Here is a 19,485-nt window from a genome sequence, read left to right as displayed (position 1 = left end):
GTCCTGGACTTCTCCTTGCCACTGGACCCAAACATTGCCGATTCAGGAGAGGTGTGGTTAGTGATTGCGCAACCCTTGCCTCACAATTATACATGCAGCTGCCTCTACAGGGAGTATCCTTTGTCTTTCGATACTGAACAGAGGCATCGATCGAATGTGTAGATAAATTCTCCCAGTAAATCATGTATCATCTAGCCTGCACAGACAATTCATAAGGATGACTTGATTTGCAGCAGAAAAATACTGTATTACTTGAGACAAAGTTTAGAAGGCAACTTTTCATAGCTGGACACACAAAGGGAGGGAGAGAAAGAGAGGGTAGATATATATAGTGAAAGAAAGACTCAATTCTTTTTTTTTTTTTGTACTGTTGTTAACTCCAAATAAGAGGCTACTATTTGGGTTTATGTTTCAGAGCTCTATGGACAAATTTATCTTTAGTTGACCTTTGACAACTAAATATTTTCGTTTAGTAGCCAAATAGAAAAGTTATTAGCCAAACCCACGTGATTTTTAGAATATGACATCTTCATTCTGTGACGAAATGTACATCATAAAGATTTTTATGTGTTTTTTTAAATAAGTGTAATTCTAAATATACAACAAAGTTTGTTTTATTTTGTGATATGCACCACTAGATGATCAATAAAAGAAATACAGACGCGTATATAAATAACACACACGTATATATATATATATATGTATGTATCTATGACACACGTGTGTATATATATATATATATATATGACACACAAACACATATATATATGAATATAAATGACACACACATATATATATATATACATATATGTATCTATGACACACACGTATATATATATATATATGACACACACACACACATATATGTATGTATATAAATGACACATGTACATTATATACGACATACATGTACATATATATATATATATGTATATAAGTGACACACATGCACATATATATGTATATATGTGACACACGCACATACATATGCATATATATGGCACAATGTACATACATATGCATATATATGGCACATATGCATATATATGGCACACATGTACATACATGGCACACATGTACATATATGGCACAATGTACATATATATATATATATATATATATATATATATATATATATATTTATATATGTATATGTATGTACACTCACCAGCCAAATAACAAAACTATGTAAAGAGATGAGCAAGATGTCCATTCACATTACATTTAAACCAGCATATTAGTATAGTCAAGGCAGCAGGAAGCAGGGCAGGAATTCCAAAGTCTAGCATCCGAGGGAAGAAGCTTTCCAATACCAAGACACCACTACAGTGAAGAGGTGGAATTTTGCTGAGAGATAGATTTGTCAAGAGGGGAGGGGTACAAGCCCTACGAGTTCATCAGAGCACATTCCATTCAAGTAATTGTAAAACAGGCACATGAACGTGACATTGCAGTGATGGGACAGGGGTTGGAGCTTGGTTGATAGTGTGGGAGCTATTAGATTGGAGATGCTTTTTTGAACCTTGTCTAAGAAGGAGAGATTAGTGGTAGGTGCATCATCGCAGCTGTGGCAACAATACTCCATACATAATACATTGGTGGCTTTATAGAAATATGTAATCATGCGGCCGCAGCCGAGATTAAACTCACTACACAAATTTATAGTGTAATTCAAATCTTGTCCGTACCTGAATACTTGATGCTTCGCCAGGGTTATCAAGGTAATCTTTTATCATGAGACCATCACAAGTGTAATTTTCTAGCAGCGCAGAGGGAACCCAGCAGTCTTTGCAGCGTCCCCAATACATTTGTTTCATTTTGGGATTTGGGATATATTTCTTTTAAAATAACTGGCTTGGCAAACTCACTTTTTCCTCAATTCAAACAATCTAACCAGAGCTCAGTGGGTGACTCAGTGGATCATTTTTTTTTCCTAATGAATTTTTATTATTTTCCATCAAAAAAAATTTTTTTTTAACTTTTGAAAAATGCTGTTATAGATAAAAAAAAACTTTATGACAAATTTGGAACATTTTTTTAGCCAAAGAAAATATTTTTATGAAATGCAATAAATTTAAAAGTAACAATTAAAACTTCTACACAATATAGTGGATGATCTCTCATTGTGAGTTGCATCTTCCACTTGATGCGGATTGTGAACCCACGTGATTTATTCTTCACCATTCCTTCCGATCCGAGGCAAGTTGGTTGATGGACACCCAACTGTTGAGAGATGTCCAATCAAAAACATTTTTTCTCCACCTTCTCCTTGGCTTTCCTTTGCCTTTTTCGCCTTTTAAACCATAACCTTGATAGACCAGTGGTTGATCATTTGACATCGCCAAAACGTTTAAGGGTTTTATTTTTAAATTTATCAAAAAGAGGAGGTAGGGAAGTAGTTTGACGGAGGATGGATATTTCTTTTTCTTTTTCATCAGACGATGTCCCGTAATGAAACGCATTACGTGATTTTGAAACACCTTACTGTTATTGGCTAATTGTTTAGTCCATGATCTTCACTATTAAATAAAATCAACTTTATCTGTGCGTGAGTTCATTCCCTATGGACCCCTAAACGGCTGGGAGGAATTTTATGAAATTTCACACAGATGTTCTTTATGTGCCTTGTAGGTTTTGTATCAGAATGTCTTTGATAATCAAAACAAACTCTGATGAAAGAAGGAACAGGCAATTTTGACTAAAGTTAACACCTTATACAGCCTAACATCACAAGTGCATTTGAGAAATTTTATTACCACACAAGCCGAAAGGCCCAGCATATAAAATAAACAGTAGATTCTTGGATATGAGAAGGGCACGTTCGAAATGAATGTTTCTGTTTAAAGCACAATTGCACCATGATACTTGACTTTCATTTTAAACTTAAATTCAAGCCATTATCCTCGCACAACCAGTAAGGTCAGGAATATAAAATCAACAGCAGGTTCTTTAATACAATAGTAGTGCGTGTGAAATGAAGTTTTCTGTTTAAAGCACAATAAAACCATGATACTTAACTTTAATTCAAGCCATTATATATAAAAATAATTTTATAAAATCAACAGTAGGTTCTCTACAGTGCAATGTATTGTGGACTTAGTTAGTGCAGGGAGGCATATGAAGTTTTCTCCTACTGCACTGCAATGGGTCCCCAACTAGAGCAGGCAATCAATATGATTGAAAAATGGGTGATTTCTTTGCCGATTTTGATAACAATAAAAATATGGAAGTGTGAAACATTCGTTGATCATCATTAAATCCCGGGCAACGTCGGGTTTCCCTGCTAGTGTATTTCTAAAATATGTCTGTGTCCACAGGTTAGGGGTGCAATAAGATCGACATTCAAATCAACAATATGTTTTCAGTTGCCCACAACCCTATCTGTGATCTTGACCAGATATCACAATAAGCATGAAAGTCCCGATCTATCAAACACGTGTTCGGTCAATCCTTCTCTATGTTTGAGACACGAGAGAGAGCGGGAAAGGACGTGCTCGAAACACGAGAGAGAGCGGGAAAGGACGTGCTCGAGACACGAGAGAGAGCGGGAAAGGACGTGCTCGAGACACGAGAGAGAGCGGGAAAGGACGTGCTCGAGACACGAGAGAGAGCGGGAAAGGACGTGTTCGAGACACGAGAGAGAGCGGGAAAGGACGTGCTCGAGACACGAGAGAGAGCGGGAAAGGACGTGCTCGAGACACGAGAGAGAGCGGGAAAGGACGTGCTCGAGACACGAGAGAGAGCGGGAAAGGACGTGCTCGAGACACGAGAGAGAGCGGGAAAGGACGTGCTCGAGACACGAGAGAGAGCGGGAAAGGACGTGTTCGAGACACGAGAGAGAGCGGGAAAGGACGTGTTCGAGACACGAGAGAGAGAGAGAAAGGACGTGTTCGAGACACGAGAGAGAGAGAGAAAGGACGTGTTCAAGACACGAGAGAGAGAGAGAAAGGACGTGTTCGAGACACGAGAGAGAGAGCGAGAAAGGACGTGTTCGAGACACGAGAGAGAGAGCGAGAAAGGACGTGTTCGACACACGAGAAAGCAAGAAAAGACGTGTTCAACACACGAGAAAGCAAGAACGGACGTGTTCGAGAGACGAGTGTTTGGAGAAGTGGTATTTGAGATGTGTTTGATATGCGTGGATTGTGTCAGAGCAAAGATGAAAAGCCACACGTGGCCGGAGAAGGAGAAATGAAATGTTTAAATATTTAGAAAAAATGCTTTGTTAAAAATACCAGATATAAAGGCTTTTGTTAAAAAAAGAAAGCGAGGAGTTTTTCCTTTCTTTTCCTTGCAACGGAGTCTACAACGTGTCAGGTCCATTTAACTGTAACAACACTATAACAATTTAACAACGTCATTGAAACAAAAGTGTACAACATTACAGGTGTATCTTGTCAAACTTGGGATTCTGCATGGAATTTCGAACAGAACTTTTCATTTAATTCACGAGGGTAGTATGTTCTTGTTGGGTTCTACCCCTGTGGGTTGAATGAAGAATTCTGTTCGAAATTCTGTGCAGATTCCCCAAGTTCGACAGATGGGGTATGAGGGGGGGGTCATTTTATGCTAACTTTATATGTGAAACTGATCATGAACTGTTTTGTAACATGTAATCGCCCATAACATAGCGCAGATGGCTATATGCAAATACTGAACCATGAGCGAAATGACGTCACAGTAAGGAAAAAGACTATAAAACGGGGAGAAAATGGTCACGTTAGCGACAAGGGAGACGTCACATATGGCAGGAGAATGAGGAAATAAGCGTTGTTGTACGACAAAAAAAAAAAAAAAAAAGAAAAAAAAGCAAGTTGAAGTTCTTTCCTATTCTTTGTCTACTTCACAACTGAGACTACAACGTGTTGGGTGAATTCTCATTTTCTGGGAGCAAATTTGTAGATCAAAATTGTTCACTAACATGCCACCCGCATACTAAAAAAAATGAGATTCTGTTTTTGGCACTTCTGCATCACACAGACGGCGCCATTGTTAAGGGCCGACAACTCCAATTTCTTCTTGGTCAAATAACACGATAAATAATTTTTTTTTTTCTGAACACAAAAATATTTGAAAACCAAAACATTTATTAAAAAAAAGTATCAATATATATAATTGTAAAAACATTTTATTGAAATGTCTGCGTAAGAAAATATAATTTTAATAAAACAATTTTTTGAATTAAAGTAAAATTGTCACTGTAACAAAATATGGTACTCATGCCATGCCCATGCACTTATTGATCCGTGCTGAAATAATAACGTTATTATTTAAAAAGCCATTCTTAACATGGGGAAGGGAGGGTGTTTTGTACTTATTCTCTACTTTAACCTTACACTTGAATAAAAATCATATAAAACTTTAATTAAACTTGGAAATACGATTTAAAAAATAGCGCGGATCAGTAAGTGCATTAGCACCCAAAATATAGTTTTAATTTTTTTGTAGGTTAACAATAGCTTTAATTTTAAATTAAACAATTTAAATGGAGATTTTTGTTTGTTTAAAAATTGATACGTCGGGTGATAAAACTCGAAAATTTCTTATTAAAAATAAAATTCTAACTATAATCTTTTTTTTTTTTTTTTTTTTAAGATAAAAAACGTAAGTGAAAAAAGGACCATGATGCACACGCGCACTTTTGTTTAACGAACGCTCCCTGCAACACGTAGCGTTCAACATTATAACCGGTGCCTACTTGCCCCACTCATGTGCATCCGCCGAAAATTGTTTTATTAAAATTATATTTTCTTACGCAGACTTTTCAATAAATATTTCCAATTATATTTCGATACATTTTTATAAACGTCTTGGCTTTCTAATATTTTTGTGTTCAGAAAAAAAATCTTGTTATTTATTTGCCATATTGTTTGACCAAAAAGAAATTGGAGTTATCGCCCCCTAACAATGGCGTCGTCCGTGTAATGCAGAAGTGCCATTTAATCTAAAATGATCCACTAATTTCGGTTCATTGTAGCATTTTAGGAGTTTACATTTTTAGACAATTAAGTACTTATGTTGCCATTGTTGCCGTGCTAAAATAATAACGTTAATATTTAGAAAGCCATTCTTAACACGGGGAGGGGGTTTTATAACTATTCTGTACTTTAACCTAACACTTTAATAATAATAATAAAAAGATAACGTAAAACTTCACTTTAACTTGAAAATACTATTTTTTTAAAAATAGCACGGTAACATAAGTGCATAAGCCCCGGTGATTATGTGTTTTTTATTTACGACCTTGCAACTCGGACTTAGGGTTAGTGCAAAAAAAAAATTGGATTAACTGTCCTAAAACTATAGAATCAACCGAAAGTGACGTTAAATTTATATGTGAAACATATTTTCCACTCTAAATTTTAAAATCTGTGTGTTTTAATCTTTCCACCAAAGTCTATCCAGGTGGTCACATGTAATCGCCTAAAAAAAGTAGAATCGCATTGGAGGGGGGGCAATGACTTTAAATGGCGTATTCTGCTTGCATTTATACCTCTTATGTTTGTGGTTTTTCTTCGGAAGAAGAATGAACATCTGCTGTTACTGCGGTTAAATTCATTTTTCGCTTGCAGTCGCAAAGCGTCATCTGCCTTTTCACGGCTTTCAAATTGGGAACTACTTCGGCCATTTCCAGTCTGCTCCGTAAATCGCAATCGGAAACATTCAGGTCGATGCGGGTCCCCAGCTGTAGAAGCATTAATTAAATCGGCGGACCTGAAGAACCTTGGCCCCCTTCTCTAATTTTTTTTCTCTTTTTTTATTTTTTTTCATTTTTTTTTTAGCGGATTATTATCGAAATGGACACTCGTCTACCAGATCATAAAAAAAAAAAAAAAATTTATCGTTTTTTTTTGTTTTTTTTTAGCGGTTTAGCATTTTTTTTTTTTTCAATTTAGCGAATTTTTTTAAAAAAGCTAAACTACTTTAAAAAAATAAAAGCTAAATTCGCGAAATTTGATCCCAAAACATCGAATGGCTGTAAAATGGGTGATCGATTTACTAGAATGTTACATTAAAAACTGACCACCCTCTAGAAATATTTAAATATTGACTTTTTGCATTTTTTTTTCCGATAATCTGTTAGACTAGTGTCCATTCGGTAATAATCTGGTAAAAAAAAAAATTTGGTGCTAATGCAGAGTGATCCGCGCTATTTTTTAAATCGTATTTCCAAGTTTAATTAAAGTTTTATGTTTTTTTATTCAATTGTAAGATTAAAGTACAGAATAGGTACAAAACACTCTCCCCTCCAATGTTAAGAATGGCTTTTTAAATAATAACTTTATTATTTCAGCACGGATCTGCATGAGTGCATGCATGAGTACCTAAAAATTTAAAAGATGAAAATAATAAAAATAGAGAAGGGGCAAGATTCTTCAGGTCCGCCGCCATTCTCAACATGGATGAGGGGGATGGTGTTTTTTAATAATTCTATGCTTTCACCTAACAATTTCATAAACAAAAGATATCGGAAAACTCGAACTTAATTCGAAAATACGATTTTTAAAAAATAGCACGGTGATATAAGTGCATAAGCACCCTGATTAGAGATGTGTGTGTGTGTGTGTGTGTGTGTGTGTGTGTGTAAGTGGCAAGGCCACAGGGGAGTCAAACGAAACAGTAAAACTGACGCTGGCCTGCAGGACACTATATACAAATGTAGGCAAATTTGGGTATTTCTTTTTTACCAATTGTCATAAAATTTTAACGATAAAATATTATTTTAATCTTGAAAACAACAGTAGCCAACCGGGGGGGGGGGGTAAATTCAAGAATTGTTTGTTTTTTTTTAATATAAAAACATGTTAAGTTGTGTTTGTACAGTAATTGGTTGAGGTATTAACGTCTGGGAATTTTTGATTAAAGAAAATAATCATTTTATACCCAACACTTAGTTTAAAGCAAACTTAGTCAAAAAAAAAAAAAAAAGTTTTATTTGAAGTTTTATTTTAAGTGACTTGAGTGAAATCCAAATGTATTTTTTTATTTCGACGAAGAAATCCTCTTTGTTTAGTTTACGACTTTGTTTTTTCTATAATCAATTATAGAGTTTAATTAAAGTATCGAAATATTCCAGTTTTATATTGCAAAAATAATAGACATTTTAAAAATGTACACACACACGTAAATTTTCCAATCTTATAAATAAACTTCTTCCCAATTAATGAAAAAAAAGTAAGAATTTTACGTGCGGGGTGTTTGAACCTACAAACCACGTCATGCAAAAAAAAACAACAAAAAAAACACGCTATCAACTTACTGACAATAGAATTTTCACGGCCTGTTGTTCTATTATTGTTGCTAAGCGACAACATGGAAAAAATGGCTTTACTGATGATAGATGAATTAAAATAACGGTTTTGATTATCGGTAATTATCGGGGGGGTATTCCGAGACAAAACTTAAGATTACTTCCAGACTTATACACTAAAGTTCTGTAAATTTAAAAAAAATCTGTTCAGCTATTTCAGAGTCTAAGGAATAAACTCCCGTACACACATAGACAAAGTTGCATTTATATAATTGTATCATTCAAACACGGTAGTGTTTGAATATATGGTTAAGTGGCAGTTTTAGTCATTTAAAACTGCTTTAAAGCTTCACTGCTCACTCATTTTTCGACCAAATTTCAAACAATTATTACAGTTTATAGATCAACTTCTCAGCTATATTATGAAAAACAAATTTTCAATTTTCGTTCAGTAAAACAGAAGTTATGATGAATTTTCTGGTGTTCAAAATCATAAAAATATGTGAGGTGAGCAATTTTTATTTTTGTTCCTTTTCTCCACATTAAAAAACGACCCTGGTGTCTAACTCTGTCCCGTGGGGAGGCATTGTAAATAGGGACACTTATTATGATTGGTTTCCATAGCAAGCACGTCACTTCAGTAACTACTGTTGCTACTAATTCACTGCTGTCACGAAAAAAGAAGTGAAACAGAATGAAAGCATGAAAGGGAGACAATTGGGGGAATTTTATTGAAAGCAGACGAGTGCCGTACATTGTTATTACATATGTGTATGTCATGTTTATGGGGGCAAAAAAATAAGACTGAAATTAAACAAGGAACAAGTGAATTTACTCAAAGCCTGGAAAAATCATGGATTACAATAGTAAAATGCGAGCATGAAAAGTAAGCTTAAAAATGGAAAAGTAAAGAACTAGTTGTTAAAACTGGAAAGGAAAAGGCCAAGATATTCTAGTAAAAAATATAATAAATTTATAACTTAAAAAATATTGCAGCATTAAGAATTTTTTTTAATTCAATTCATAACATTAGATAATCAATTCTTAATGCTGCAATATTTTAAGTTAAAAAATTACTATTTTTTACAAGAATATCTTGTCCTTTTCTTTTCCAATTTTAACAACTAGTCCTTTACTTTTCAATATTTAAGCTTAACCATATTACTTTTCATGCTTGCACTTTTCGATTGTAATATATATGTGTGTGTGTGTGTGTGTAAATATAATAATATTAATTTCGGCGGACCTGAACGAGCTTGCCCCCTGTCATAAAATTAATTCCTTTTCATGTTTTTTTTTTTGTTTTTTCCGGTGGATTATCGTTGATAACAGACTTAACTTTCATATTAGTAGGAAAACATTTAAAAAAAAAAAAGTTTATTTACTGACATTTAACATGGGGGATCATTTTTTAATTATAACATTTTATTAAACTGATACCGTCCTCCTTTAATAAATTATTTCAGTTTGATTTATTAACATTTCTTTCCATTCTTCCATATAAATTGTACATATTTCAATTTCAGTTTTACACCACATCGGACATGTGACACCTTAATAAGCAAAGTTGTGCTGATTGATAGCAAAGTGAGATATCAATTTATTAGAACGTTAAGGTTTGTATTACTATACACATAGATTCAAAAAAGTTGTCAAAACACAAATATATAACAAATAAATGTTATCAAAGGTAAGATTAGTTACCTACCTAACTGGATAATTTTTTAGCGTTTTTATTTAATGTAACATGTTTATTCAGCTCGAAAAACAGTGTTTACCGATGTAGTTGAAAATTACAAATGGTGCCAGGCTCTGTTAAAGTTTGGGAAAACGAGTTAAAATATTTTTAAAAAAACTATACAAAATACTGTTAAAAACACACTGAACATATGTCAGTTCATGTCACGATAACATATATTGAGCGAGTTTCTAACAGTATTTTGTATAGTTATTTATTGTTAACTCCTTTTCCAAACTTACCGTGTTCAACAGAGAGTCTGGCGCTATTTGTAATTTTCAAATACATCTGTAAACACTATGTTTTTGGAGCTGAATAAACATTTTACATTAAATAAAAACACTAAAAAATTATCCAGTTAGGTAGAAGAGTAAATTATCTTGCCTTTGATAACATTTATTTGTTATATATTTGTTTTTTGACAACTTTTTCGAATCTATGCGTTGTAAGAAATTTCTTTCCCACATGCCCAATTTCCACCTGCAGACTGCAAATGAAATTCCACAAACAAAGCCATACCTTTAAACTCAAATTTTATTCACAATGTATCAGAAATGAAAGATCTTTGGTCACAGTAAGTCCTTTGCAAAAACAGTAGCTTAATTTGCTATACATATGCATGGAGCCTTTAGTTTGATTCCTCTGTGGGAATGTTAGTTTGGGTTTCCTTTTAGAAGGATCTATGTTGTACATGGTGAACACGGTGTGAATGTTGGCGCCCAATACGGCATATTTTGGGACCTCGTGGTCTCTGGAAGAAATAGGAATAAATTCCTATGATCAAATATATCATGCAGAACACAGTAGAATATCCTCATTGGGTAAAATAAGTTCAGCAATTATGTTGTCTCAGTATTTAGAGAAATGTCCTTCGTTCACCCACTGTCTGGTGTCCAAGAAGGTAAAATCCTGGCACTCTAGACAGAGTGCCGCTGTTGTGAGTCTGCTGGTTCCCATGTTCATTCTCAGACTGAAAAATAATACATGAATACAAATTGGTGCCAAGACAAGATTTGGCACATTCAAATTAAACCAATGACAGACCGACTTACAAAGCATGTAGGCGGCCAAAAACAATATGGCGGTTGTACATGAAAAATTTCTCACACACTGCCAAGGAGGAGAGGAAAAAGTAATGGATAATCATTACTTTTTTCCTTATACAAGCTAATTAATAAACGGTCGGATAAACGACAAATAACAAGTAAATCCAATAAACATAAGTCTTAACTTGGACAATTTTATAATTTCAATATATTTAGTTCAGTTAAATTTATTAACTTAATATGGTTATTATTGACAATTCAAATTGAGATCCAAAATTATAACTTTAATTCAATAAATTTTCTTAATATTACACTGCCAAGGAGGAGAGGAAAAAGTAATGGATGATCATTATTTTTGACAATACAAGTTAATTACAACTTTAATTCAATAAATTTTTTAATATTAATATATGTGTGCCATTGTGCGTTGTCAATCTTCAGTATAAACTTTAACTTTTCATGCATCCAGACATTAGCTAATTTCCACTATATGGACCGACCTGAGGATCCTCATCCTTACTATTAGAACAAAACCACTCTCCTAAGGTATCTTGATGATCAACTCCTTATGCAGCTAAAATGGTACCAGCTGTCACAAGAATCACAGCACACCATTGGCGATGTTCCATCATTAGGAACAGAACAGGTTGGACAGAAAAAGGGACCTCCTTTTATAAACTCAGTTGATGCAATATCCTCATTACCCTTAATTTCCAAGGGCACAAGCTTTTTTAAGGAATGAACCTGTTCACACCCATCCTTAAGAACAACCGCGGAACGAACATTATTGTCGTTTCCTGTAATTAATTTGATTATTTTACCAAGATTCCAAAATTGTCTGGTTTTGTTGGGAGTCTTAATAAGTACTATTTCTCCAACAGATAACTTGGGGGCACAATTGCTCCCGATTTTGGCATCGACTTCTCTTAATGACAGGAGGTAATCATTATGCCAGATACAATTGAATTTTTCAACAAATTTATTCCTCATTTCGAGGGAATGTAATAAGGCAGTCCTATTTGGGAGGTCAGGACATAATTCAGCATCATAATTATTAATAAGCAAACGAGGTTGATATCCTGTTTGGAGAAAATGATTCGGAGTTAAAATACTAAAGTCTTTGTCGGCAGAAACAATACAAGTGAGGGATCTGTCATTTATTGCCTTTTACAAATCAGAAAGTGCAGTCAGAAATTCAAAATAATCCAACTTTCTTCTGCCCAACAGTTTCCTCAAACATTGTTTGACAGTTTTAATAAGTCTCTTCCTCCCCTGCCAGGCAGAGTAAAGGGGAGTTGTTCGATGGACGATGTGTATGGATTTAAATTGTTCCTTCAACTCGTCCGATTTGAGCACATTCGATAACAATATTCCGGATGCAACAAAGGATTTTGCATTATCGGAATATACATGCGTGGAGATACCAAATAAATTGGAAAACCTCACAAAGGCCAGCATAAAAGAGCGAGTGCTCATATCCGGCAATAATTCCAAATGAATTGCATGCAAGCTCATGCATGTAAAGATTAATATGTACATTTTAACTTCTACCCCCTCCAACTTTAATAGAAAATTGACCGGTGAAATCCACACTGACTTGTTTGAATGGGTGGACAAAGTTCACCCTATGAGCAGGTAATATCAACTCTGCAGGTGCCTTACAAGGCAGCGCATTTATTTTTTTACATATGGCGCAAGTATGCACGAAGGCTTTTACAGCTTGTCTCCCCTGAGGAATCCAAACTCCAGACAGCCTTAACTTACTGAGGGTTGAATTAACCCCCATGTGGCAACAGTTAAGGCGAGCTTCCTTAATCATCAGTTTTGTTAAATAATGATATTTTCCCAACAAATGGGGGAAATTGACCTTGAAGGGCAGAATATCAGAATTCTGTATCCTACCTCTGGTTCTAATTAACCCATCTTTATCAAGGAATAACCCTAAGGAAGTTACCCTCGGGGGAGGCACTTTCCTGGATGGTTGTTTCAAGTAACCTAATTCCTGAGGGAAAGCCTCCATTTGCATATTAGCAAACAGCAATAATTTGGCCCTATTAAAATTGTCAGCACTATGGTGACGTAACAAATCATAAAATTTCAACACTTTTTCTAAGACGCTGATTGCCTTAGATAAGCTGGAATACCTTGTAATATCCAACAGGAAGGTATTTTTAGAAGGATGTGTCTCCTGAGAGTACAAACATGACACAATTTTTTTATTAGTTTCATTTAGACAAGGCAAGGGTGAGATTGGCCAAACAATGCCATCTCTATTGAGCCATTCTGGGCCATACATCCAGAAATTTAATAACTGGGAAAATTTAGAAGCATTGATACCTCTAGTCAAAAGATCTGCTGGATTTTACGACAAAGAAGCATATTTTAATTTCGGTAGAACGCCAAATTTAATATTAATATGTTCTGAAAACTTTTTGATCTCTGCGATCCTATTTTCAATGAATATATTTTTCTTGGATCCTTTACCATTGAGGATCCATGAGAGAGCAACTTGGGAATCAGACATCAGGAAAAAATTATCAATATTAAGGGACCCCAGAGCGCCTAAAACTCGAGGGGCTACCTCAAGAGCTAAAAACATAGCTAATAGTTCCAAAGTGGGAAGTGACTTCCCCTTAATTGGGGCCACTCTGGCTTTTGCGAACAGAGAACAATTCACTCCGTTTCGCATACAAGGTGAATCCGTACGTGTTTTTCGACGCATCACAGAAACAGATAAATTCGACAGACTGATTTTCCGACAATACACGCCTGGGAAATTCAAAATCCCCAAGTCGTTTAAATCCTTGGCATGGGTTTGCCAGATCTTATTGAGTTCTTCGGGTATCCGCTCATCCCACGACGACTTGCTTTTCCAGATCGAACTGACAATGATCTTCCCCTGTATCGTGACGGGGAGTAGCATAAACAAAGGGTTATACACTCCTGATATTTGTGAAAGAATCCCCCGTTTGGTATTAACCTCGGGGTCCACTAAGGTGGGAGAAAGCTTGAACGTAACCCGAACAGGATCATATAAGTAACCCAATACCTTCTCAAAGGCGGGAAAGAGAGAAGAAATAGTTTCATCCTCCAACATTTTTTTCTTGTATCTCAGAACAGTTGGAATTGCAGGATTGTAAATCAAAGCCTGCCTCTGACAGTCTGCTATGAATATTATTATAAATAGTAAGTAGGGACTCTCCGTCACAACTGGTGGTGACAAGATTATCCACCTAAAAATTGTTGGAAATAGCATGCAATGCTGCATCTTTTGCATATTTTTCGCATGGAATTTCAAAATGAAGTTCAGAATGAAGGGGCTAGCATTGAACCCAAATATAATTGTTTTGTACCTGTAAGTACATAATTTGTCACCTTTTTTTAAGGAAAAAACAAAATCTGTTTTTATCCCCTTCTGACTTAAGATGAATTTGTAAAAAGGCCTTTCTTATATCACCAAGAAGGACATATTCATTTTTCCTGAATCCCAGCAATAAATTCAATAATTTAGCAGATAAGTTCACGCCCATGTAGGCAGCATCATTAATTGACATCCTCTCTCAACATTTTAGGGAGCAGTTGAATACGAGACAAATTTTTGTCATCATTCCAGTTCCCTCCTTAATAACGGGTCTATGTGGAACCCAAATATAATCTTCATACTTCCCAGGCGAGACAAAAAACTGCTCCACTATTCCACATTCCTCATACTCCTCAAACACTTGAAGGTACTCATTATACATTCCCTTCCTTTCTAAGGACTCTGCCACTCTGTCCATTACCTTTAAGGAAGTCACAAAGTTACTGTTTACCAGTGGGATCCTGTCATGATACCACGGTAAGTCTACCTGATATTTTCCCTCCTCCCATACGATAGAGTTTTTGAACTCTATTTTTTTCTTGTTCACAGCTGACAACTTAGCATTTTCTTTAATACCTAATGAATCGAGACTGAGCAACGTCTCAACCCCATACTTGACCGTGGACTCGGAAAAGAAAGGCTTCAAACCGTCCTCATAAGAGAGTGTCGGATTTAGCACAGACTCAATCAAATAACTGTTGGATTGAGGAAGCGATTTTACTATATTATTGAAGGGAGGCGATTCTACCTCATTCAAATCCTTTTTTAAAAAATGTTGGCTCTTGCCAAACGGAATTATGAATTTTCCATGTCGCCATGCATTTCCATTAAGACACTCAACTAGCTTGAGATCATTTAACTTGCTCAGAAGGTCCAACCCAATAATCTCCATAAGGTGGGTTCCATTCAAATTCTTATATCCGGGACATAGCCAGAAACCTTTCTGAGATAAGTTATCGACAACTTTATCGAAGTTATCAACTTCGGATTTTAAATTTAAATTTTGGGAGAATAAAGCTGCAAATTTAAAGGGATTTTAACTCCCTAATTTGATCGATATGTAGTACTCCTTCAATCTTAAGGAGTCACTCCCGATCAGCGTGTTCATCGCCATATTAACCTTCTTGTGGTTTTTGGGTTTAGCAGAACACAATTTACTGAGAATTTCCTGGTCGAAAAACGAATGTTGCGACCCAGTATCTATTAAACAGAAGAAATATACGGCTCGTCCGTGTGCCTTCATAGATATTCTGATAATGGGAAAAATACTATTCTATGATTCAGAATATGTTGTTCGGCCCACAAAGGATATATTTCCTTTGGGACACATGACGATAAAATGGGTTCTCAACCCACATATCGCACACGGATAAGGAAAACCCTTACTACCATGACAAGATGCCTCTGAGTGCTCACCCAAACACCAAGTACATAAATTTAACTGTTTAGCCCTTTGACACTTTGCTTCGAAGATATGAAACTTACTACAGTTCTTGATTGAATGATCTGAAGCTTGGCACAGTTTACAAGATAAAGTGCCCCCCCCCCCTTCACGTGGGGAAGAAGACGCTATCAAATATATTTACATCTTACTAGCGTTTGCATTAAATAATGATTCTAGATGTTTTGCATTAAAAATGAGAATTTTTTGCAAAAAACGAAAATCTTAACCTATTGTTTGCAAGAAAACGAGGATAGCTCGTTTTTTGCGATAAAACTAAGAATTCTGCATGTTTTTGCAATAAAAATGAGAGTGTAAGAAATTTCTTTCCCACATGCCCAATTTCCTCCCTGCAGACAGCAGATGAAATTCCACAAACAAAGCCATACCTTTAAACTCAAATTTTATTCACAATGTATCAGAAATGAAAGATCTTTGGTCACAGTAAGTCCTTTGCAAAAACAGTGGCTTAATTTGCTATACATGTGCATGGAGCCTTTAGTTTGATTCCTCTGTCGGAATGTTAGTTTGGGTTTCCTTTTAGAAGGATCTATGTTGTACATGGTGAACACGGTGTGAATGTTGGTGCCCAATACGGCATATTTTGGGACCTCGTGGTCTCTGGAAGAAATAGGAATAAATTCCTATGATCAAATATATCATGCGGAACACAGTAGAATATTCTCATTGGGTAAAATAAGTTCAGCAATTATGTTGTCTCTGTATTTAGAGAAATGTCCTTCGTTCACCCACTGTCTGGTGTCCAAGAAGGTAAAATCCTGGCACTCTAGACAGAGCGCCGCTGTTGTGAGTCTGCTGGTTCCCATGTTCATTCTCAGACTGAAAAATAATACATGAATACAAATTGGTGCCAAGACAAGATTTGGCACATTCAAATCAAACCAATGACAGACCGACTTACAAAGCATGTAGGCGGCCAAAAACAATATGGCGGTTGTACGTGGAAGATTTCACACAATGTATAGTAATACAAACCCGAACGTTATAATTGAAAAGTGATCCCCCATGTTAAAAGTAATTAAATAAACTTTAAAAAAAAATTTTCTTGCTAAAATGAAAGCTTGTTATCGACGATAATCCGCAGAAAAAAAAAAACATGAAAAAGAATTAATTTTACGGCAAGGGGCAAGCTCGTTCAGGTCCGCCGATTCGAAAACGGTTAGACCTACTTTATGAAATTTCACATAAAGGTACCTTATGTGCCTGGCAGTGTTCTTAGAGAGGTTTTACGTTGGAATATTTTCGATAAATGTCCTGATGAAAGAAGGTGCAGGCGATTTTGACCAAAGTTAACACTTTATACAGCCTAATATCACAAGTGTGTTTGAGAAGTTGGCGCTTCTATAGAATTGGGACGAGATTCTGTAGTCGATAAATGGAGTTTTCAGATAAAAACAATGGTTTCAATGGATTTTTTTGTCAATTCTAATAAATTACTATGGTAGCTTCCAAACTATGCAGATAAATTACCTGAATATTACTGAATTATTAAAAAAAAAAAAATGGTACTTGTACAGTTTAATCAAGACATTCAAAAATGAAAATATTGAAAAAAAGGTTATATTGTACATATCTGTTTTGGACTGAAGATCTCAAAAAAAAACTTTCAGTTAATTTGATGGAGTAGTTCTTTTTGTTTTGTTTTGTTTTACTGTGGAAAAACGCGCACGCGGCAACCATATGCGCGCTTGCGCGTACAAAATGGCCACCTGTGATAACATATAGAATTACATGGTTTCATATTTGGAAAACTACTTGTTTTTAGTCTAATTTTAATTTTTCGCCAAATACTACACTGTGACAAGGCCGTTTGGTACGCGAGTGCACATTTAACAGCCTTCGTTTATGCTCGCGCGTAGCGTAAACCAAGGCTAGGCTGTGAAATGGAAAATAGTCCCAGAGTTCAGGGGTTAATACCATGCAAAAGGAATCAAACAAAAAACTTTTCGGCCAATAAACACAAAAAATGCCTCCTCTCTCAGATGGCCAGAAAGTGGGTGTTCATTTTAAGTTAAATTTACATGAAAAAGTGATCACCCAATTTTTGAAAAAGTAATTTCTTCATATCATGAAAACTCTTTTTTTGCAACGGAAACGGTTTGCAGATTCGTTGATAGCACACCGAAATTGTTTGTGGAGATCCTTTTGTTTTCGCCAGCTTTTTTCTTTTTAACGTGTTCACGCGTAATAAACAATAATAATCTACAAACAATAATAATCTACAAACCAAATATGCAATTAAAAAAATAAAAACAATATGAATATCAATAACTGTTCATTCGTTTTGGGAACTTGGTTTTCATTGTGTGTAGTTGACTTTCGTGTATTGTCGTAATAACGGAAAACTTACCAATCGAATCGACTATTGTCCACCATGGGGGTCGAACTATACAATCGACAACAGGAACAACAACAAAAAGCTTTTGTTTACTTACCTGTTAATAAGTAATTATGGCGCAGTTTATTTGGATTTGGTTGTTTTGTTTTTTTCTGTCTTTTTTTTTGTTTGTTTTTTTGTCTAAAATAAATAATTTTCACAAAAAAAATATATTAATTTCTTTTTTATTTTTTTTTTGTTTGTTTGTTTTGTTTTTTTTTTAACTAATAATTAACTTTTTTCCTTGTTTTAAGTTAATTAAAACCACTGGTCTTATTTAACTAACAGATGAATGTTTACGGATTTTTTTCTTCGGATTTATCTCTTTTAAATTATCCGAAACCAAAAAAACAATATGAGGAAATTTCTGAGATATTTTATTTGTTGCGTATGAATCGCAATCAGTTGCAATTTTGAAGATATCACAGAAATGCTTGAGTTTTTTGTTTTTTTATCATTTATTTAACAGAAAAACAATTTTCTAGAAATTGCTTCCTGTGTTTGAATATCCTAATCCATTTATGTCCCAAAAAACATCAGAATACAAAAAGAAGTCCTTGTTTTTGTATGAATAGCCATTATTGCTTTCTTTATTACTTCTTTTCTTACTTTAATCAAAACAGACCTTGAAAATCAGCAGAAACTCTTTTTAACGCTTCTCATTTGTTAAAATAAAACTTGAAAAAATAGCGAAACAAATAAGCATTCAATTATTATTTTTTCATTTATTATTATTGTCATTCTAAAATGTTATCTAGCTTTAAAAATTATAATTTATATGATTAATAATAAATATATTTAATTAACCCCGGGGTACTCTCAATGAATTCCAGTTTTAGTACTTCCGGTCCGGTCAGGTCCAGTTTATTAAGCAAGAACTTCAAAATGAAAAGGATGTAATCAGTACAATATAGAAAAATAAAACAATGACTTTTATTTAAAATATATATATATTTAAGACAACGAATACAGATTAAATAATTATGACTATTCCCAAGTTCCGCATGTTTTTTTAAACTTCCGGTTTTTGCGCACCGTGCAGACAGATTTAACAAATGGCTTGGAGAAGTCCCTTAATGTCCACTAGTTTTAAAAATATTCTATTGTTCTGAAAAATCGGAAAATTCGTTTGCTTATTTTAAAATCAAAAGAGACTTTTCCAGGGCATTCATTGGAGCAGGATGTCGGCAAATAGCTGAAATAAAATTTAAAAAAGCAACCATAATTGTTTTACTTTATTATTATTTTAA

At 34.8% G+C, this 19,485-nt stretch overlaps 1 protein-coding gene across 1 annotated transcript in view; it reads right to left on the bottom strand.

Moving 5' to 3' along the window:
• LOC145263591 (autophagy-related protein 9A-like) overlaps nucleotides 1–18,406 on the bottom strand; it is a 154,262-nt gene extending 135,856 nt beyond the window's left edge. Inside the window, 1 exon segment of the mRNA XM_080120435.1 lies at nucleotides 18,294–18,406. The gene's annotated coding sequence lies outside the window, so the exon portion shown is untranslated.
• Between the last annotated feature and the right edge of the window lie 1,079 nt (nucleotides 18,407–19,485).

Source organism: Euprymna scolopes, chromosome 39 (assembly GCF_053919585.1).
Source record: "Euprymna scolopes isolate OS-2025 chromosome 39, ASM5391958v1, whole genome shotgun sequence".
In the NCBI taxonomy this organism is placed as follows: Eukaryota; Metazoa; Mollusca; class Cephalopoda; order Sepiida; family Sepiolidae; genus Euprymna; species Euprymna scolopes.
This window is presented reverse-complemented; position numbering and strand designations above follow the sequence as displayed.